This window comes from Danio aesculapii, chromosome 4 (assembly GCF_903798145.1).
Source record: "Danio aesculapii chromosome 4, fDanAes4.1, whole genome shotgun sequence".
Lineage (NCBI taxonomy): Eukaryota > Metazoa > Chordata > Actinopteri > Cypriniformes > Danionidae > Danio > Danio aesculapii.
In genome coordinates, this window is record NC_079438.1 from 22,022,741 (window position 1) to 22,045,334 (window position 22,594).

General features: G+C 43.3%; 8 non-coding genes across 8 annotated transcripts; all 8 read right to left on the reverse strand.

Annotated features, from left to right (window-relative positions):
- Positions 1 to 9,309: 9,309 nt before the first annotated feature.
- trnaf-gaa (transfer RNA phenylalanine (anticodon GAA)) lies at positions 9,310 to 9,382 on the reverse strand. The gene has a single exon. It is a non-coding gene; the product is annotated as a tRNA-Phe (tRNA).
- A 272-nt stretch (positions 9,383 to 9,654) lies between these two features.
- trnaq-uug (transfer RNA glutamine (anticodon UUG)) lies at positions 9,655 to 9,726 on the reverse strand. The gene has a single exon. It is a non-coding gene; the product is annotated as a tRNA-Gln (tRNA).
- A 1,618-nt stretch (positions 9,727 to 11,344) lies between these two features.
- Positions 11,345 to 11,417, reverse strand: trnaf-gaa (transfer RNA phenylalanine (anticodon GAA)). Its single transcript has one exon. It is a non-coding gene; the product is annotated as a tRNA-Phe (tRNA).
- An 88-nt stretch (positions 11,418 to 11,505) lies between these two features.
- Positions 11,506 to 11,579, reverse strand: trnai-aau (transfer RNA isoleucine (anticodon AAU)). Its single transcript has one exon. It is a non-coding gene; the product is annotated as a tRNA-Ile (tRNA).
- A 109-nt stretch (positions 11,580 to 11,688) lies between these two features.
- trnaq-cug (transfer RNA glutamine (anticodon CUG)) lies at positions 11,689 to 11,760 on the reverse strand. The gene has a single exon. It is a non-coding gene; the product is annotated as a tRNA-Gln (tRNA).
- A 1,617-nt stretch (positions 11,761 to 13,377) lies between these two features.
- Positions 13,378 to 13,450, reverse strand: trnaf-gaa (transfer RNA phenylalanine (anticodon GAA)). Its single transcript has one exon. It is a non-coding gene; the product is annotated as a tRNA-Phe (tRNA).
- An 88-nt stretch (positions 13,451 to 13,538) lies between these two features.
- On the reverse strand, positions 13,539 to 13,612 carry trnai-aau (transfer RNA isoleucine (anticodon AAU)). Its single transcript has one exon. It is a non-coding gene; the product is annotated as a tRNA-Ile (tRNA).
- A 7,455-nt stretch (positions 13,613 to 21,067) lies between these two features.
- On the reverse strand, positions 21,068 to 21,154 carry trnay-gua (transfer RNA tyrosine (anticodon GUA)). The gene is given in 2 exon segments: positions 21,068 to 21,103; positions 21,118 to 21,154. It is a non-coding gene; the product is annotated as a tRNA-Tyr (tRNA).
- Between the last annotated feature and the right edge of the window lie 1,440 nt (positions 21,155 to 22,594).

The window sequence follows — 22,594 nt, forward strand, 5'->3', positions numbered from 1 at the left end:
ACCATTCAGAGATTTACTTGCACTTAAGCCGCGGCCACACTAGACTTTTCTTCCCATAGACTTCCATTCATACGCACGCGAATGTGTCAGACCGGAAATGCAAGTTTGTGCGTTAAGTTTCGCAGTTCACTGCATTGCAAAGTTCAAGCTTGGTAAACTCTGACCTGCGAAATCACTTTACTTGACTGTGTGAGACTAATCTGTGAGACTAAGATCAAAACATGACCTCTTTGGACAGAAATTTAAAATATGGACCAATCGCTCACTTTTTTCTAATCATCTTGTTTAATCCTGCCCTTTTTCGCAGCACCGTTCAACAGAATTTCGCCTGCTCAAACTCTAGTATGACTGCAGCTTCGGTGTGGGATGAGTTTCAGCAACTCCTCAGACCTTAATAAACACATGAAGACCCACACTGGAGAGAAACCATTCACATGCACTCAGTGTGGGAAAAGTTTCAACCGATTAGCAAGCTTTAATGAACACATGAAGATCCACACTGGTGTGAAAGAGTATATGTGCTTTGAGTGTGCGAAGACTTTTATTACACCTCCAAAATTGAAACTGCACCAGACGATTCACACTGAAGAGACAGTACAAGTGTTCACACTGTGACAGGAGGTTTAATCAGTTAACACATCTGAAAACACAAAAGAGGATTCACACTGGAGAGAAACTGTACAGATCTGATCAGTGTCTACAGAGTTTTGCTCATTCGGCGCAGTTTAATTAACACATGAACAAAAAAAGTTGCACACGACATGAATGCAGCAAAACATTTTCTCATGTGCACAGGATGTTTCATGTCTGAATAATGTTTGAAAAGGCTGAGTGACTGTATACTGTTTTCCAACACTCCTACAACTGCAGTAGGTGGGGTTGTAAATGTGTTGTGCTCCTCACGTTTACCGTAAACACAATGATGGCGACTGAGAGAAGAACAGTTTTATAAACATCTGGCAAACAGCACCTCTGCGGCTTAAAATCTCTTTGCAAGTGATTGTACAGGTGCGGATACATCTGTACTCCACTCTCCAGTGGATTCATGTAGTTAGTGTTGTTTTGGGTGATGTTCTCTGTCTGACTCCCTGAATGAGAAACAAATCACTGGGAAGACGCCGCACATCAAAGAAGGTGGAGCTCCAGGGCGGTTAGTTTACAGTATACTCAAGTTTAGAAAGCCCATTCAATTGTCCTGTGTTGCATCTTTTATTAGTAAAGTTTCTTTACTTTTAAGTTCAAGATTCTTTCTAGTTTACTACATTTACTTTTTTTGAGTAGAATACAAACTTGATGAATATTTTATGATTTAGGCAGAGCAACAGGTATGAAGTTTTACAATATTAATACACTGTGATGATCCCAAGACTCCAGTTTGGAGTATGTGGTAAATCCTGATTGGATGCCTGCATTACTCATCAATGGGTCTATAAAAGTTGTTGTGCTAGCTACCCCAGGACGCTGTGGCTACTCAGGAGTCCTCATGTCAAGACCTGCCATCTCATTGACTCTTTAACCTTATGGTTTTGTTTTGCATTACTTTTATCATGTAGTTAAAGTGTTGTTTTGATTATATCCTAAGTTCTTTATCTTTATTATTATTCCAAGACATTTGTTGGTTGCTTTGATTGATTGTTCTATGAGTTACATTTTATAATAAATAATTTGCATTCAGGCTATTTTGTTGGTTCATATTATCTTTTATGGTGCGACCTAAACAAGCGGGTCATAACACTTTGTAAAATGTGTCCAGTTGTTTTCTGAGAACTTGTCTTTTCAGTCATGACCATAGGTGAGAGTAGGAACCTAGATGGAGCGGTAAATTAAAAACATTGCCTTTCGTCTCAGCTCCTTTTCTACAATAGACAATCACATCAACTGCATTACTGCTGCTGCTGCACTGATCTATCTTTTAATCTCACATTTCATTCCTCATGAAAAAAAAGGCAGATACTTGAACTCCATTTGGGGTAAGGACACTTCTCCAAACTGGAGATGGCCACCTTTTTCCAGTCAAGCACCATGGTTTCTGACTTAGAGGTGCTGTTTCTTTCCCTGCCATGTCCCACTCAGCAGCAAACCGCCCCACTGCATGCTGAAGATCCATGTCCTATGAAGCCAAAAGGACAACGTTATCTGCAAATGGCAGAGACAGTCCTAGCCTGCACCTAAAAATCTATCAGTAAAAATTATAATATTTTAGAGATCAGCCTCAACAATAACACATTTACAAAATAAAATGAATAAATAGATGGATGGATAGACAATGTAGTGGTGGAAGGGGAAGTAGGATGGCTTGTTTAACCATAAACTAAGATGGAGCTCTCTCAGGAGGGATGGACCAGTGCGCAAGATGTCTCAGACTGAAGGCGTAATAGTGAAATAAATGCTCAGGAAGCCCCCAACCCTTTTTTATCAACTGGCTGTTGCGATGTACTCTTATGCAAACTAGGGTGCTTATTGTTCCTGTTATATTATTTCACTAAATTATCAAACTGTTTTAAATATTGTAAAGAAATATTTAGAGGGATATACTGACATAGAGAAGTAACTTTAGGAAGGCAATTCATGTTGAGTGTGTTAGTTTGTTATTTTGAGTACCTCAGATCAGTGGTTCTCAATTCTGGTGTTTGTGGAAATAAGGTTTACCTGCACAGCACTTCACTAGCTGGCCTCTATGTGCCAGTGTGGAGTAAAGGAAGAGAGTGAATTTTTCTTTAGAGGGTGTTGTTTAATGGAGATTTAGGTTGGATTTGGTGAGAAATAGACTGCTAATTTGAGTGTTTTGTTTGTGTAAAGAAAGAGGCCAGCTGATAAGGAGTTGGTGGAGGAGGACCGAGCAGGGTATAAAATGTCCTGAAAAGTTTGCGGATGTCTGAAGTGGTGTTAATTTTGTTATGGTAGTATGGGGTTTTGGTCGAATGGAGTTGGGAGGCTAATGGTACCAGCTGGGTTTGGAACCTGCTCAGGTCAGTAAAGGCTTTTGATTTGTGCCATGCTCTCTCTTTTGCCCTGGGTGCTGTTCTAGGTTATCTCAGAACATGCCCTAACACTAACCATTATCAGACCATCTGACAGCCAGGGAGTAGGGTGCATTGGTCTGGTGGAGACAGGACTGATCTCACCTAAGCAGGATGTTAAAGTGGACCAGAGTGTTTCTGCTGCACTTTTTACATCAAGAAGTGAAAACCGTGTATGCTTGAGGGAGGAGAGGATGTAACAGTGGAGGAGAAGTGTGTGGAGGACAAATCAATTTTTACTTGTAGCAATTTAGTTGATAAAATTAACAATTGAATTCTTGATATCAACAATAAAGTCTGAATGGCAGCCTACATTTAGTTAAGTTTCACAAACTAATTTCGAGAGGAGCACGTGATATGATTGACCGCAGCTGGTCTCCCATCTGCAATTATTAGTTTGCCAATTAGAATAATCCAAACTCAAAAATAACTACCTTATCTTCGTTTTCCGAAGAAAGCTTGACAGGACTGCTTCAGCTCCTTCACAAGCTTCTAAAATTCAACATCTCTCTAGAACCCATCAACAATTCTACTACCATCATCTGACTACAACAAATCAACAACAACAACAACAGTGGAAATGACAAAACAGCAGCATCAAAACTACTCTCACATCATCAACAGCAACATGGACAGTAACGAAATATCCGCTCTCATAGAAACACCAGCTCCGGTTCAACAACACCAAGCTCAGCCTAGAAGCCGACTCGATACAGAGGCTCCAATAAGAGGCCGAAGGCCTATCCTCTCTTCTTCAGCAAGGACTCAATGCTGCATACAATCCCCATCCCCCATCACTCAAAATCGCCACCCACCTTTTCTAGTTTCTTCATACGCCTCCGGAAGATCATCATCCCTCAATTTCAACAAGTTGACTGTGAACAAATGCCGCCAGACCCTTATAAACACCAGAATCTCCATCCCCAGCAGCTGCAATAAAATGAAACTACCAAAACTCTATGAATCCATCTCATCACCACGCTGCCACCACACCCCCTATACTCAACCCACCACAGCCCTGCATGCACAAAATCTCTCCGGAGCATTAAAGAAAGCAACCAAGAAAAACAATAAAAAGCAATTCCATGGAACTGGACAAACTGCACCTACCATAACATTCCAAAACATGGACAATCCACCGGATTATGACGCCACTCTCGGACTTCCCACCCCCCTCCCTTTGCCTCCAGCTCCACATTCCAGTGAAAACTCCAGCCCTACTCTTCCAGCCATCCCTTCCACCCTTAATCCTCCTCAATACTCTCTCCCTTTCAACCTCCCTCACTCTTCAACCCAGCTTATTTCTACCCAGTCTTTCTCTACGAGTCCTAACGCTCTTCCTCTCCCTACTCATTACCCCTCTTCCAGTATTCCCTTTACATTCAATCACCAAGCACCCACCTCCATTACCAACCCTCCTTAACAGTTTACAACAAACAAAAGAGTACTCAAGAAGACAGTTAGTGGGGATTTTTTTTTTTTGTCAAACAAGAATTGATTTTATTTTATGCACAAGAAATGTTAAAGGGTTTATAAGCAAGATCAAATATGAAGAAACAAGTCTGAGTGACCATAAGCCAATTTTTATGAATCTAGACTGGAGTAATGTGAAAAGAGGGCCAGGGGTATGGGTTTTAAACACAGCGGTTTTAAAGAATGAAGACTATGTTTTGAGTATAAAGCAAATTATTCAAGAGGAGAAATGGAATGAAATGTATAATGAGGACAAAAGAATGTGGTGGGAGAATGTGAAACATTAAGTTAAAAAGTTTACAATAAAATATTGTAGACAGTTACAAAATTGTAAAAAAATATAAGGAAAAGGAGCTGAAAGAAAAACTAGAAAACGAATTGAAAAATGAGAATGGAAAAGATATACAAAAGATAAAAGAACTGGAAGGAAGACAGAAAGAAATGGAGGAGGAGAAATTTGAAGGTGCAAGATTAAGAAGCAAAGCTAAATTTACAGTGGAGGGGGAAAAGTGCACTAGATGTTTCTTTGATCTAGAGAAGAGAAGAGGGAAGGCAGAAATGATTAAAGAAATAAGGAGCATAAATGGGAACATAGTAGAAGAAAATGAGGAGATTTTGGAAGAAATAAGATCATATTATGAGAAATTGTTTTGCACAGAGGGAGTAAAAGAAAAAGAAAAAAGGGAATTGCTAAAGCTAATCAAATCAAGAGTAGAAGAAGAGGAAAAAAGAGAATGTGACAAGAAGGTAAGAGAAGAAGAAATAAAAAGAGCAATTAGTGAATTGAACAAAAAGAAAAGTCCAGGAATTGATGGGTTGGGAAGTGAATTTTATATTGTTTTTAAAGATATTTTATCTAGTATTTTAAAGGAAGTATATGATGAGATTTTTGAGAATGGTGGGGTAAATAAAAGAATGGGGATGGGCTTAATGAAGGTGATATACAAAGGAAAGGGGGATAAAGTAGATTTAAAAAATTATAGACCAATAACAATGCTCAATACTGATTTGAAGATTTTAGCAAAAGTTTTAGCTAACAGACTAAAGGAAGTGATGCCAAGCATAATCAAAACAAACCAAGCATATAGTATAAAAGGACGAGACATTGCTGACACAACTATGAGTATTAAAGACACAATAAGATATATAAATGATAAGAAGAAAGATGGGTTTTTAATTAGTCTGGACTTTGAGAAAGCTTTTGATAGAGTCGAGCATGACTTTTTATTTGGAGTGCTAAAGAGTTTTGGTTTTGGGGAAAATTTTTTAAAGTGGGTTCAGATTTTATATAGAGGAGCTATAACCAGGATAAAATGCAATGGTTTTTTAACGGACTGTTTTAAAATAACAAGATCAATCAGACAGGGTTATGTGCACTTTTATATGCCTTAGTTGCAGAACAACTGGGATTAGCTGTGAAGCACGAGGAACGAATAAAAGGATAGAGGTAGAGGGGGGAGTGAATAAAATATTTCAATATGCTGACGATACTACATTAATACTACAAGATCTGGCAAGTGTAAAGCAAGCAATGGAAACGGTACAACATTTTTGCAAGGGTTCAGGAGCTAAAATAAACGAAGATAAAACAGTATATTTGAGATTTGGAGGAACTGAGGCTTTATCTGGACATTTTACGTTCAAGGAAATGGATGAAATTAAAATTTTAGGCATTGTAGTTGGGAGGGATGAAAAGAAAGCAGAAGCAACTATGTGGGAGGAAATGTTAGGAGGGATTGAAAGAAGGCTGAGGTTTTGGAAATGAATGTCTTTAACTTTGAAGGGGAGGGTTTTAATTTTGAATGTTTTAATGGATGAATGTTTAATAATGATTAGTTCGGAAACGCAAATAAATACATTGAAACCTTTGAACATCCTTAAGGTTTTGAAGAAGTGCACTCAAAGAATGCATCCCGCTTGAGGCATGATGTGACAACTCTGTACTGTAGATAAAAATTTGATTCATTATTTTTTGTAAAAAAAAATACTTAGTGTGTTTTCACAAAATATTCTTATAACATTTTCATTTGTGTCATGTGCCACACCTGCAAAGAGCTGTGCTTCACATTGTGATGCAGCAAACACCAGTTCTTCATCATCTTCAGCAGTGGATCTGGAAGTGCCTGGAGCATAAATCTTAAAAATATTACTGTGAAAAATACACACAGCCAAATGTACAATACGATGGTGCTTACTTACTAGTAGTAAAAAGCTGCCTTTGGGCCATACGTTTGGCTGGGGGTTCTGCTGTAGGAGGAGGTACAGTGGACTGCAGTTTTGGATCTGGAAACAGAGAGTTTGACATAACAATAAATAAACACATATATAACTGATGTTGGGATAATTCTGTATCATGCTCAGTATTCACTCTCCTACTTACAGGGTTTAACAGGTGACATCAGTTTTTTTGCCAGCTGTGAAGGAGACAAGTGCCTGCCCCGTTTCAACAGCGATTTCACAGTGGCAGTCTGCTGTACACCTGTTTGGATGGCTGCAGGTGGAGGAGCAGGGACACTGGATGCTGCAGGTGAAGGTGCAGAGACACTGGATGCTGCAGGTGGAGGTGCAGAGGCAGCAGCAGAAGCCAGTCTTTTCAGGACATACGTCTTGAAAAGTGCCATGTTGGTTTTTGGCCTGGCATCTGCCTTAACCAGGTACCTGATGAGGGCTTGAGCCTCCTTGCTCTGGTCCTCAAACACATCTTTCATGGACCGGCCCTTAAAGTCACCAAACTCCACCATCAAGCACCCTGTATCTCCTTTTGCCCTGGCTTCTGCTTGCATTTCCTGTTTCCTCTGGTACTTCTCTACTTCTTCTGCAATCTCCCTGATGGAGGAAGTGTACTGAAGAAACAGGTGTATGTTTTCTGACAAGGGTGTTGTCTGCAGCTTCTCATCAGAAATGCTAAGCACCAGGTACACCGCATACCCCAGAGCATGCTCTAGGAGCCATCTAAATCTTTGGCCCTGGTACTTGCCAAACTGAATCTTGCAGTGAGCCAGAACTAAAAACTGGTCACTGGGGTCTCCACCATTGCTGCTGACAAAAGCAGTGGCCTCTGCCAGCACCTCTTTCTTGGGTTTGGCCCTTCCAGACTCCCTGCTTACAAGGCGCTCTGCCTCTGCAGATGGCCCCAAAAGGAGTCTGCTTGATGTCGCTGATTGGCGGCGGAAAATCAAGTATGCGTACATTTTTTTTGAAAAAAAAAAAAAACATTAGAGAGAACATTACCTAGAGCATTTAGAAAGATACATTTACATTAAGTGTGAAACAATAATTTAACAATGTAGACATAATCCATATTATTGCAGTAGTAAATATACTTCTGGTGAATTTTCTACAGATATGCCTAATATATGCATGGTAGTACAACTTAAAATTCATATAAATAAATGAGAAACAACAGAAATTAAAACATTAAGTTATAAAATACACATTAAACTCTTAAGTCTTTACATTATGACTATTTTATAAATAAAATGTTTGTACTTCAGCTATTTAATATAACTATTCTGTTGTGTAATATATCTGAAAACACAAGTAATAAAATAAACAAAATACAATATATGCTTTAATATTTTTACAATAGATTTATGAAATACAATACAATCTAATTACTAAATATATATCATATATTGTCATGAACAAGTGTTAAACTCAAATGTTTTTAAAGTTTGTGCGGTCGTTTTACTTAAAATAGAATTATTTTAAAAGTATAGAATTATTTGCTAAATTAAATGTTTAAGAAAAAACTTTAACTCTGTATTTAATGCAATTACATTATAAGTAACTGTAACTGTACATTTAAATACAGTAACGTTAACTTTTTAGAGTATATAAAAAGCGATAATAGGGCCCAATATTGCTAGGTCGAATGGGGGCATTATGATTCTAAACAAATATCAGAACATTTTGTTTAATCATTTGACCAAATGGCGATGATTCCACCTTTTCTGATCACTAGCGACATTTTGCTCTGTATTTATCATAGGAAACATTACCGTTTTACAAGTTATGTAGAAAACATCTGCTATAACGTTACATTGCTGTCGATTGTAACTTATCACTTAACAGAAATACACACAGTATAATAAACTAATAATAAAGTAGTGTTACATCTGGCTTACCTGATTCAAAGATGACGATTATAATAAAAGTGTCGTGTGATTGGTCAAAAGTAAGCCATCGAGGAAAAACGCGATTGGTCAAAAATACGTCGCAGCAAAAAGAAATGCGATTGGTCAAAAGTAAGCCACTGAAGTGAAACGCGATTGGTCGAAATGACGTCAGCACAAAGACAAACGCGATTGGTCAAAAGTAAGCCACCGAGGTGAGACGTGATTGGCTTATGTGGGCTTACTTTGGGCTTACTTTGGCTCTGTAGACGGGATGCTGCAGGCGCAAGCGAGAGGTAGTGGGATCGATGCCCGCATTTTCCACTTCTGTTGTCATGCCTTTCACACTGCCTTTTATTGCAAAGCTGGTTGCACCTGGAGGGTTTAGAGCGAATTTCCTTACGTCAGCTTTGCCGCGTCTGTATAGTACTAATCATTGCAATCCTTCAGAAGCCCTATCAAGTCACAGTTTTCTTTTATTCGATGGCGCGTCCGCAGTGGGAAATCAAAGCACTAAATATATAGCAGAGTGCTGTCGATTAGGCCATAGGAATCATCACCAGAAGCGATGTGACCACCTGGGAGAAAGATAGCGTTTTGGTCAAATGGAAGCAGGTGGACTTAAGGGTGAAGCGGCTAGGCTTTTTGGGTGACTTTCATTCAACTGACCCTGTGCCTAAAACAGAACAACAACATTGCTTTGCCGAAACCCGGGGTCGAACCAGGGACCTTTAGATCTTCAGTCTAACGCTCTCCCAACTGAACTATTTCGGCTGCCATGACACAGCTTTCCTGCAGCAGTGATGTCTGTGAGACCAAGCTGAGCCCTTAAGTGCATCTGAGGCATAAGAGAGTAAAAAATTTGGCCAGTACGGGTATCAAACACACGACCTTGTCGTTATTAGCACCACGCTCTAACCAACTGAGCTAAACGGCCGTTTTCTTACCAGTGTGCTGGAAAACCCAGAGTTAGTGTCATTCTTTGGCCTTCAAGGGAACAGGATGCTATTTTAACTTTTTTTGTGCGGTGCTGGCAAAATAAAAACAGGTCCCACCGAGATTTGAACTCGGATCACTGGATTCAAAGTCCAGAGTGCTAACCATTACACCATGGAACCCTAACGATATAGAGCTGCTGCCCGACATGAAGATGATGAATTAAAAAAATGGCCTTGCAGGAAAGTAGCAGAAGGTCCATCCAAGGCAAGGCCAATGTGCATTGATTTCTGAGTAACTCGTCATTCGGCATGCAGGGCTCCTCACACATTTACTGGAGCAGGACTAGGTAGAGCCTTCAAAAGAAAAGCATGCTATTCTAGGCAATATGACGACTAAATGGCAGGCAGGGCAAAGAAGCCACCACAGAACAGATGTGATCTTATTTTTTCTTTTTTTGACCACGTCTAAAATGTTCAATTTGGCTTGTGAAAAGGGGAATTAGCTCAAATGGTAGAGCGCTCGCTTTGCATGTGAGAGGTAGCGGGATCGATGCCCGCATTCTCCACTTGTGTTTTCATGCCTTTCACACTGGCTTTTATTGCAAAGCTGGTTGCACCTGGAGGGTTTAGAGCGAATTTCCTTACGTCAGCTTTGCCGGTTCTGTGCAGTACTAATCATTGCAATCCTTCAGAAGCCCTATCAAGTCACAGTTTTCTTTTATTCAATGGCGCGTCCGCAGTGGGAAATCAAAGCACTAAATATATAGCAGAGTGCTGTCGATTAGCCCATAGGAATCATCACCAGAAGCGATGTGACCACCTGGGAGAAAGATAGCGTTTTGGTCAAATGGAAGCAGGTGGACTTGAGGGTCCTAGAAAACCCATAGTAACTGTTATTCTCTGGCCTTCAAGGGAATGGAATGCTTTTTAGCTTTTTTGTGCGGTGCTGGCAAAAAAAAAAAAACAGGTCCCATCTAGATTTGAATTTAGATCGCTGGATGCAGAGTGCTATCCATTACATTATGGAACCTCAAGATGGTGTAGAGCTGCTGCCCGAGATGAAGATGATGAATTAAAAAACTGGCCTTGCAGGAAAGTAGCGGAAGGTCCATCCAAGGCAAGGCCAATGTGCATTGATTTCTGAGTAACTCGTCATTCGGCATGCAGGGCTCCTCACACATTTACTGGAGCATTACTAGGTAGGGCCTTCAAAAGAAAAGCACGCCATTCTAGGCAATTTGACGACTAAATGGCAGGCAGGGTAAAGAAGCCACCACAGAACAGATGTGATCTTATTTTTTCTTTTTCGACCACGTCTAAAATGTTCAATTTTGACTGTGAAAAGGGGAATTAGCTTAAATGGTAGAACGGTCGCTTAGCATGCATGAGAGAGGTAGCTGGATCGATGCCCGCATTATCCACTTCTGTTTTCATGCCTTTCACACTGGCTTTTATTGCAAAGCTGGTTGCACCTGGAGGGTTTAGAGCAAATTTCCTTACGTCAGCTTTGCCGGTTCTGTATAGTACTAATCATTGCAATCCTTCAGAAGCCCTATCAAGTCACAGTTTTCTTTTATTCGATGGCGCGTCCGCAGTGGGAAATCAAAGCACTAAATATATAGCAGAGTGCTGTCGATTAGGCCATAGGAATCATCACCAGAAGCGATGTGACCACCTGGGAGAAAGATAGCGTTTTGGTCAAATGGAAGCAGGTGGACTTAAGGGTGAAGCGGCTAGGCTTTTTGGGTGACTTTCATTCAACTGACCCTGTGCCCAAAACAGAACAACAACATTGCTTTGCCGAAACCCGGGACCGAACCAGGGACCTTTAGATCTTCAGTATAACGCTCTCCCAACTGAGCTATTTCGGCTGCCATGACACAGCTTTCCTGCAGCAGGGATGTCTGTGAGACCAAGCTGAGCCCTTAAGTGCATCTGAGGCATAAGAGAGTAAAAATTTGGCCAGTACGGGTATCGAACCCGCGACCTTGGCGTTATTAGCACCACGCTCTAACCAACTGAGCTAACCGGCCGTTTTCTTACCAGTGTGCTGGAAAACCCAGAGTTAGTGTCATTCTTTGGCCTTCAAGGGAACAGGATGCTATTTTAACTTTTTTTGTGCGCTGCTGGCAAAATAAAAACAGTTCCCACTGAGATTTGAACTCGGATCACTGGATTCAGAGTCCAGAGTGCTAACCATTACACCATGGAACCTTAAGATGATATAGAGCTGCTGCCCGACATGAAGATGATGAATTAAAAAAATGGCCTTGCAGGAAAGTAGCAGAAGGTCCATCCAAGGGAAGGCCAATGTGCATTGATTTCTGAGTAACTCGTCATTCGGCATGCAGGGCTTCTCACACATTTACTGGAGCAGGACTAGGTAGGGCCTTCAAAAGAAAAGCATGCTATTCTAGGCAATTTGACGACTAAATGGCAGGCAGGGCAAAGAAGCCACCACAGAACAGATGTGATCTTATTTTTTCTTTTTTGACCACGTCTAAAATGTTCAATTTGGCTTGTGAAAAGGGGAATTAGCTCAAATGGTAGAGCGCTCGCTTAGCATGTGAGAGGTAGCGGGATCGATGCCCGCATTCTCCACTTGTGTTTTCATGCCTTTCACAGTGGCTTTTATTGCAAAGCTGGTTGCACCTGGAGGGTTTAGAGCGAATTTCCTTACATCAGCTTTGCCGGTTCTGTGTAGTACTAATCATTGCAATCCTTCAGAAGCCCTATCAAGTCACAGTTTTCTTTTATTCAATGGCGCGTCCGCAGTGGGAAATCAAAGCACTAAATATATAGCAGAGTGCTGCCGATTAGCCCATAGGAATCATCACCAGAAGCGATGTGACCACCTGGGAGAAAGATAGCGTTTTGGTCAAATGGAAGCAGGTGGACTTGAGGGTGAAGCAGCTGGACTTGAGGGTCCTAGAAAACCCATAGTAACTGTTATTCTCTGGCCTTCAAGGGAATAGAATGCTATTTTAGCTTTTTTGTGCAGTGCTGGCAAAAAAAAACAGGTCCCATCTAGATTTGAATTTAGATCGCTGGATGCAGAGTGCTATCCATTACATTATGGAACCTCAAGATGGTGTAGAGCTGCTGCCCGAGATGCAGATGATGAATTAAAAAACTGGCCTTGCAGGAAAGTAGCGGAAGGTCCATCCAAGGCAAGGCCAATGTGCATTGATTTCTGAGTAACTCGTCATTCGGCATGCAGGGCTCCTCACACATTTACTGGAGCATTACTAGGTAGGGCCTTCAAAAGAAAAGCACGCCATTCTAGGCAATTTGACGACTAAATGGCAGGCAGGGCAAAGAAGCCACCACAGAACAGATGTGATATTATTTTTTCTTTTTCGACCACATCTAAAATGTTCAATTTTGACTGTGAAAAGGGGAATTAGCGTAAATGGTAGAACGGTCGCTTAGCATGCATGAGAGAGGTAGCTGGATTGATGCCCGCATTATCCACTTCTGTTTTCATGCCTTTCACACTGGCTTTTATTGCAAAGCTGGTTGCACCTGGAGGGTTCAGCTTTGCCGGTTCTGTATAGTACTAATCATTGCAATCCTTCAGAAGCCCTATCAAGTCACAGTTTTCTTTTATTCGATGGCGCGTCCGCAGTGGGAAATCAAAGCACTAAATATATAGCAGAGTGCTGTCGATTAGGCCATAGGAATCATCACCAGAAGCGATGTGACCACCTGGGAGAAAGATAGCGTTTTGGTCAAATGGAAGCAGGTGGACTTAAGGGTGAAGCGGCTAGGCTTTTTGGGTGACTTTCATTCAACTGACCCTGTGCCCAAAACAGAACAACAACATTGCTTTGCCGAAACCCGGGATCGAACCAGGGACCTTTAGATCTTCAGTCTAACGCTCTCCCAACTGAGCTATTTCGGCTGCCATGACACAGCTTTCCTGCAGCAGGGATGTCTGTGAGACCAAGCTGAGCCCTTAAGTTCATCTGAGGCATAAGAGAGTAAAAATTTGGCCAGTACGGGTATCGAACCCGCGACCTTGGCGTTATTAGAACCACGCTCTAACCAACTGAGCTAACCGGCCGTTTTCTTACCAGTGTGCTGGAAAACCCAAAGTTAGTGTCATTCTTTGGCCTTCAAGGGAACTGGATGCTTTAACTTTTTTTGTGCGCTGCTGGCAAAATAAAAACAGGTCCCACCGAGATTTGAACTCTGATCATAGGCGGTTGCTAAGGTGTTGCTAAGCTGTTGCTAGGTGGTTGCTAAGGTGTTGCTAGGTGGTTGCTAGGCGGTTGCTGAGGTGTTGCTAGGTGGTTGCTAGGCGGTAGCTAAGGTGGTTGCTAGGTGGTTGCTAAGGTGTTGCTGGGTGGTTGCTATGTGGTTGCTAAGGTGTTGCTAGGTGGTTGCTATGCAGTTGCTAAGGTGTTGCTAGGCGGTTGCTAAGGTGTTTCTGGGTGGTTGCTATGTGGTTGCTAAGGTGTTGCTAGGTGGTTGCTATGCAGTTGCTAAGGTGTTGCTAGGCGGTTGCTAAGTTGTTGCTAGGTGGTTGCTAAGGTGTTGCTAGGTGGTTGCTAGGCAGTTGCTAGGTGGTTGCTATGTGGTTGCTAAGGTGTTGCTAGGTGGTTGCTAGGGTGTTGCTAGGTGGTTGCTAAGATGTTGCTAGGCAGTTGCTAAGGTGTTGCTAGGTGGTTGCTATGCTGTTGCTAAAGTGTTGCTAGGTGGTTGCTAGGCGGTTGCTAAGGTGTTGCTAGGTGGTTGCTAAGGTGTTGCTAGGCAGTTGCTAAGGTGTTGCTAGGTGGTTGCTAGGAAGTTGCTAAGGTGTTGCTAGGTGGTTGCTATGCGGTTGCTAAGGTGTTGCTAGGTGGTTGCTAAGGTGTTGCTAGGTGGTTGCTATGCAGTTGCTAAGGTGTTGCTAGGCGGTTGCTAAGTTGTTGCTAGGTGGTTGCTAAGGTGTTGCTAGGTGGTTGCTAGGCAGTTGCTAGGTGGTTGCTATGCGGTTGTTGAGGTGTTGCTAGGTGGTTGCTGGGCGGTTAATAAGGTGTTGCTAGGTGGTTGCTAGACGGTTGCTAAGGTGTTGCTAGGTGGTTGCTAGGCGGTTGCTAAGGTGTTGCTGGGTGGTTGCTAAGGTGTTGCTAGGTGGTTGCTATGCAGTTGCTAAGGTGTTGTTAGGCGGTTGCTAAGTTGTTGCTAGGTGGTTGCTAAGGTGTTGCTAGGCAGTTGCTAGGTGGTTGCTATGCGGTTGCTAAGGTGTTGCTAGGCGGTTGCTAAGGTGTTGCTAGGTGGTTGCTAGGGTGTTGCTAGGTGGTTGCTAAGGTGTTGCTTGGTGGTTGCTAAGGTGTTGCTAGGTGGTTGCTGAGGTGTTGCTAGGTGCTTGCTAGGCGGTTGCTAAGGTGTTGCTAGGTGGTTGCTAGGCGGTTGCTAAGGTGTTGCTAGGTCGTGAGTATGCGGTTGCTAAGGTGTTGCTAGGTGGTTTCTAGGCGGTCGCAAAGGTGTTGCTAGGCGGTTGCTAAGGTGTTGCTAAGCTGTTGCTAGGTGGTTGCTAAGGTGTTGCTAGGTGGTTGCTAGGCGGTTGCTGAGGTGTTGCTAGGTGGTTGCTAGGCGGTTGCTAAGGTGTTGCTAGGTGGTTGCTAAGGTGTTGCTGGGTGGTTGCTATGTGGTTGCTAAGGTGTTGCTAGGTGGTTGCTATGCAGTTGCTAAGGTGTTGCTAGGCGGTTGCTAAGGTGTTGCTAGGTGGTTGCTAGGCGGTTGCTAAGGTGTTTCTGGGTGGTTGCTATGTGGTTGCTAAGGTGTTGCTAGGTGGTTGCTATGCAGTTGCTAAGGTGTTGCTAGGCGGTTGCTAAGTTGTTGCTAGGTGGTTGCTAAGGTGTTGCTAGGTGGTTGCTAGGCAGTTGCTAGGCGGTTGCTAAGGTGTTGCTAGGTGGTTGCTAAGGTGTTGCTGGGTGGTTGCTATGTGGTTGCTAAGGTGTTGCTAGGTGGTTGCTATGCAGTTGCTAAGGTGTTGCTAGGCGGTTGCTAAGGTGTTGCTAGGTGGTTGCTAGGCGGTTGCTAGGGTGTTTCTGGGTGGTTGCTATGTGGTTGCTAAGGTGTTGCTAGGTGGTTGCTATGCAGTTGCTAAGGTGTTGCTAGGCGGTTGCTAAGTTGTTGCTAGGTGGTTGCTAAGGTGTTGCTAGGTGGTTGCTAGGCAGTTGCTAGGTGGTTGCTATGCGGTTGCTAAGGTGTTGCTAGGTGGTTGCTAGGGTGTTGCTAGGTGGTTGCTAAGATGTTGCTAGGCGGTTGCTAAGGTGTTGCTAGGTGGTTGCTATGCTGTTGCTAAGGTGTTGCTAGGTGGTTGCTAGGCGGTTGCTAAGGTGTTGCTAGGTGGTTGCTAAGGTGTTGCTAGGCAGTTGCTAAGGTGTTGCTAGGTGGTTGCTAGGAAGTTGCTAAGGTGTTGCTAGGTGGTTGCTATGCGGTTGCTAAGGTGTTGCTAGGTGGTTGCTAAGGTGTTGCTAGGTGGTTGCTATGCAGTTGCTAAGGTGTTGCTAGGCGGTTGCTAAGTTGTTGCTAGGTGGTTGCTAAGGTGTTGCTAGGTGGTTGCTAGGCAGTTGCTAGGTGGTTGCTATGCGGTTGTTGAGGTGTTGCTAGGTGGTTGCTGGGCGGTTAATAAGGTGTTGCTAGGTGGTTGCTAGGCGGTTGCTAAGGTGTTGCTGGGTGGTTGCTAAGGTGTTGCTAGGTGGTTGCTATGCAGTTGCTAAGGTGTTGTTAGGCGGTTGCTAAGTTGTTGCTAGGTGGTTGCTAAGGTGTTGCTAGGCAGTTGCTAGGTGGTTGCTATGCGGTTGCTAAGGTGTTGCTAGGCGGTTGCTAAGGTGTTGCTAGGTGGTTGCTAGGGTGTTGCTAGGTGGTTGCTAGGTGGTTGCTAAGGTGTTGCTTGGTGGTTGCTAAGGTGTTGCTAGGTGGTTGCTGAGGTGTTGCTAGGTGCTTGCTAGGCGGTTGCTAAGGTGTTGCTAGGTGGTTGCTAGGCGGTTGCTAAGGTGTTGCTAGGTCGTGGGTATGCGGTTGCTAAGGTGTTGCTAGGTGGTTTCTAGGCGGTTGCAAAGGTGTTGCTAGGCGGTTGCTAAGGTGTTGCTAAGCTGTTGCTAGGTGGTTGCTGAGGTGTTGCTAGGTGGTTGCTAGGCGGTTGCTAAGGTGTTGCTAGGTGGTTGCTAAGGTGTTGCTGGGTGGTTGCTATGTGGTTGCTAAGGTGTTGCTAGGTGGTTGCTATGCAGTTGCTAAGGTGTTGCTAGGCGGTTGCTAAGGTGTTGCTAGGTGGTTGCTAGGCGGTTGCTAAGGTGTTGCTAGGTGGTTGCTAGGCGGTTGCTAAGGTGTTTCTGGGTGGTTGCTATGTGGTTGCTAAGGTGTTGCTAGGTGGTTGCTATGCAGTTGCTAAGGTGTTGCTAGGCGGTTGCTAAGTTGTTGCTAGGTGGTTGCTAAGGTGTTGCTAGGTGGTTGCTAGGCAGTTGCTAGGTGGTTGCTATGCGGTTGCTAAGGTGTTGCTAGGTGGTTGCTAGGGTGTTGCTAGGTGGTTGCTAAGATGTTGCTAGGCGGTTGCTAAGGTGTTGCTAGGTGGTTGCTATGCTGTTGCTAAGGTGTTGCTAGGTGGTTGCTAGGCGGTTGCTAAGGTGTTGCTAGGTGGTTGCTAAGGTGTTGCTAGGCGGTTGCTAAGGTGTTGCTAGGTGGTTGCTAGGAAGTTGCTAAGGTGTTGCTAGGTGGTTGCTATGCGGTTGCTAAGGTGTTGCTAGGTGGTTGCTAGGGTGTTGCTAGGTGGTTGCTAAGATGTTGCTATATGAAAGGATTGGGAAGGGTGTTTTCATATTTATATCATTTCATATAAAAATCATTTCGCCCCTTTTCGCAGTGCTGTACAACATAATTTCGCAAGCAAAAAACTCTGTATGACCGCAGCCTAACTTGCTTTCAGATTAACTCTGCCCAGCTGCTACTAGATATGAGCCTGCCTGAGACAGAGTGGGTGCATTTAGAAGCTGCTGTGCTGTGGAAGTTTGTGACTAGAAGTTGCTTTCTTGATTAGTTTGTTACATGTTGCTTGATTTGTGCCCATAGCAACAAAAAAAAAACTCTTGTGTGTGTCTGTCTTGGTAACGTTTTAATGTGTTGTGATTTTTTTGTGCATTGGTTCGGTTGCATTGATTACTTTTGTCTATTAGGCTAGTTTCAATTGGATTTCAGAATGTCACTATGTAAATTGAGTGCATCTTCCCTCCTCCTGGTTAAGACAGGAGGCTCTGGAAGTTGACAAAATCAAATAAACCCAACCTGGTCACAACGATGTTAACTGATTTGACATTGCTTGATATAAACCTTTCCTGTTGACTTGATTTTAGTTTGTGATCAACTCTTGAGCATACGCAGCTGAAAGTGTGACGTGCAGCAAACAGCCAATCTCACAAGCACACAAGTGCAGTAAACAGCCAATCATAAGACACATGAGAGAGTCAGTTTGACTCATTTTTCCAGAGTCAGTGCAATTCAGTTCTTTGTTGTAGATTATAGATATATCATAATATAAAATATAATGAATCTGAATACATTTACAATCCAGAAATAAACACTGCTGATGCAGCAAATGTTGAAGACGGCAATTTAAAACATAATATCAGTGCAAATCAATCAACTTAAGTTAAAGATTTAGCTTCACAAACAGGTCAATACACAGTAAAATCTTTATATATTGAAGCAAAATTAGATGCATATTTAAATGTATATTTTCATATTAATTGACAATTCACACTAATTGAATGTATAACATTTAAATATAATACAATTAGTTATATTTCAGATAATATAAATCAATTATCACCGACAAAAGACCAATTTCATAATGCTTTTAGTGTAAAAGACTTTAATTTGAAGCAAAAAAATATGCAGGAGGACTGGATCAGATATATAGCACTTTACACCTGATTACCTCTGCAGATTATACACAACATTTCACAGCACCTGGAATTAACACAAATGAGTTTGATGTTACAGTGTTTCTCATCCATTTGTGATTAATGTACAAAACAATTATCTACAAAGGCCAAAAGTAGCAAAAAATGGCCAGTATGTGATGGCTTTACTGTGTTAAAAGGAAAAGGTTTTGTCACAGGGTATCTTATATATGCTTTTGTGAATGTTTATGCATATTTGTATGCACAAACACAAGTTATAATTAGAGGGAAAAACATCTTTGTTACCTACCAGGTGAATAAGAGGCTATCAAGAAAGCTGAGGTGCTCACACATGTTCTGTTCAACTAAAAACCGAAGGAAAGAAAACAAAATTGGCACAAAAACAAGTTACATTTTAATAGTTAAAATCTATAGACCAGGGCTGTCCAAACTATGGGGGCCCGCAAGGTTTTTTATAAATATCAATAGAATTTGGCTTGCTATACAAAAATGAACATTCAATGAATGCATTATTCAATGAATAACCACCAGGTGTCGCTATCACATGCCTTCAATTAGGCAGCAGATCCTGTTATGAAGTAAAACAAACCGAACAAACCAAAGGAAACATAATTCAGGGCTTGACAGACTGCCCGATGGCCCGGGGTCAGTGTGCGAGACGCTTGGGCCAGTGTACAGATAGTTACTGGCCCAATCAGGCCAGTGCTGCCTTGTCACACAAGTTTGGCTGTGACTGTCTGTCAATTGCGTGTAAATACAATCTTAGGGTGCTTTCACACATAGACGTTTGTTTCGGAATCTGTCTTGTTTGCCCCGTTAGCGCAATTTGTTTGGCATATGTGAATCCAGCAATCTCGCCTGAATGAGATGGTCTCTGCTCGATTAAGCCGATCAATTGCAGTGAGAAAACAAAACAATGCAACTAACGACCCAGGCTATCACAGTGTATTATGATTGTGTAATAGCCGTATATACGGCAATAAAAAGAGAGAATGAGTAAACCAAGACGTTATTCCTACCAGTAAATGTTGTTTAAATGCTGTGCTTTGTTATTATGGTAAGTTGTGGTGTCGATAGGATGCTCTCACAGAGCATGTGACAGTCCCTTCCTTTTCACCTCTATGGTGAACTTTGAGCTCTAACAACAAAGATATGCTCGAACTGCACAGGCATGAAAGCAGCTCTGAGCGCAAAAAGACCTAAGGATTAACAACAACCCACCTACAGTCCTCCGCTCCACCAACTGAGCTATCGAAGGCTTACGAGAGTTTTCCACAAGCCCACCCTATTAAGGTTGCTGCAGTCCGACTGCTGGCCAAAAAGGGCAGAAGCAAAAACGCTCGAGCCTTCCTATACCGGGAGTCCAAGCCGGGCCGCTGGGTGAAAACCAGGAATCCTGACTGCTAGACCATATGGGAACTATCACTTGTGAGGGCCGGTCTGCACAAACTCTCAAAATCTCATACACAGTCTCATGGTTTCCGTAAGCTAGAATCTTCTGATCCATAGTCATAAGCGTTATCCTTTGTGCCACTGGCACTCTGTTCAGCACCTTGTTAGAACATTGTTTGAAACAAGGACAAGGCTCTGTCAACCTGGAGTTCCATCACCACACATTCTGCTTTGTTTTATGATAAGACGTTGTGTGGATGGGATGCTCTTACAGGATTCCTGACAGTCCCTCCAGAGAACCCCTGAGATCCAGGGTCGGAGACTCTCTTCTCTCCAAGAGGAGGTTAAAAGCTATAGTTCCTTTTATGAATGTTTTATCAGAGCACTTAGCTATTGCTGCAGCTCAGAGACTTACAAGTGGAAGAGATTACGCTGCAAGTTGGCTGGGTGACTTCTAAGTGGTAGGGACTTTTGCAAAAAGTTGGCTGGGTTTACGGTTGGTGTAGCTGTAGTAGACTTTAATAAAAATCAGCAGTTGGGGCAGCCTTTGAAACCAGGGGAGCACCCCACGGGCTCTGTGCTGGCGGCCCCAGAAACTCGATTCACTCCAGAGTGGAACTGAACAGCTCCAGCGGGTGGAAAGGCGACCGCAGTGCACTGACTGACAGCAAAGCAAAAAGACCAAAGCGAGCCAGCCAGGAGTCAAACCTAAAATCTTCTGATCCGTAGTCAGACGCGTTATCCATTGCGCCACTGGACCTCTCAGCTTAGTTTGTCATCGTTAGCTTGTTGCTTGTAATAAGGACACGGCTCTGTCAACACGGAGTTCATTCAACACATGCAGTGCTTTGTTATTATGGCAAGTTGTGGTGTCGATAGTATGCTCTCACAGAGCATGTGACAGTCCCTCCCTAGAAGAACTGTGATCCAGGGTCTGAGACTTTCTCCTCGCCAGGAGGAGGTTACAAGCATTAGATTTATTTTTGACAGAGCAGCTGCGGCATACTTGCGTGGAGGCCCACAGTTAGGCTTGAGGGCAAAATTCTGCCATCCTTCTCTGGTGGTCTAGTGGTTAGAATTCGGCGCTCTCACCACTGCGGCCCGGCTTTGATTCCCGGTCAGGGAGCTTCCTTTTCACCTCTATGGTGAACTTTGAGCTCTAGCGACAAAGATATTTTCGAACTGCACAGGTATGAAAGCAGCTCTGAGCGCAAAAGATCTCCTTCGAGCCGGAGTCAAACCAGCAACCTAAGGATTGCCAACAACCCACCTACAGTCCTCCGCTCTACCAACTGAGCTATCGAAGGCTTATTAGAGCTTTCCACAAGCCCACCCTCTTAAGGTTGCTACAGTCCGACTGCTGGCCAAAAAGGGCAGAAGCAAAAACGCTCAAGCCTTCCTATACCGTGAGTCCAAGCTGGGCCGCTGGGTAAAAACCAGGAATCCTGACCGCTAGACCATATGGGAGATATCACTTGTGAGGGCCAGTCTGCACAAACTTCAGTTCTTTCTGATCTCATATAGTCTCATGGTTTCCGTAAGCTAGAATCTTCTCACCCATAGTCATAAGCGTTATCCTTTGTGCCACTGGCACTCTGTTCAGCACCTTGTTAGAACATTGTTTGAAACAAGGACAAGGCTCTGTCAACCTGGAGTTCCGTCACCACACAGTCTGCTTTGTTTTTATGGCAAGAGGTTGTGTGGATGGGATGCTCTTACAGGATTCCTGACAGTCCCTCCATAGAAGACCTGAGATCCAGGGTCGGAGACTCTCTCCTCTCCAAGAGGAGGTTAAAAGCCATAGTTCCTTTTATGAATGTTTTATCAGAGCACTTAGCTATTGCTGCAGCTCAGAGACTTACAAGTGGAAGAGATTACGCTGCAAGTTGGCTGGGTGACTTCTAAGTGGTAGGGACTTTTGCAAAAAGTTGGCTGGGTTTACGGTTGGTGTAGCTGTAGTAGACTTTAATAAAAATCAGCAGTTGGGGCAGCCTTTGAAACCAGGGGAGCACCCCACAGGCTCTGTGCTGGCGGCCCCAGAAACTCGATTCACTCCAGAGTGGAACTGAACAGCTCCAGCGGGGGGAAAGGCGACCGCAGTGCACTGACTGACAGCAAAGCAAAAAGACCAAAGCGAGCCAGCCAGGAGTCAAACCTAGAATCTTCTGATCCGTAGTCAGACGCGTTATCCATTGCGCCACTGGACCTCTCAGCTTAGTTTGTCATCGTTAGCTTGTTGCTTGTAATAAGGACACGGCTCTGCCAACACGGAGTTCATTCAACACATGCTGTTCTTTGTTATTATGGCAAGTTGTGGTGTCGATAGGATGCTCTCACAGAGCATGTGACAGTCCCTCCCTAGAAGAACTGTGATCCAGGGTCTGAGACTTTTTCCTCGCCAGGAGGAGGTTACAAGCATTAGATTTCTTTTTGACAGAGCAGCTGCAGCATACTTGCGTGGAGGCCCACAGTTAGGCTTGAGGGCAAAATTCTGCCAGCCTTCCCTGGTGGTCTACCGAAGGCTTACGAGAGCTTTCCACAAGCCCACCCTCTTAAGGTTGCTGTCTGCTTAGTTTGTCATCGTTAGCTTGTTGCTTGTAATAAGGACACGGCTCTGTCAACACGGAGTTCATTCAACACATGCTGTGCTTTGTTATTATGGCAAGTTGTGGTGTCGATACGATGCTCTCACAGAGCATGTGACAGTCCCTCCCTAGAAGAACTGTGATCCAGGGTCTGAGACTTTC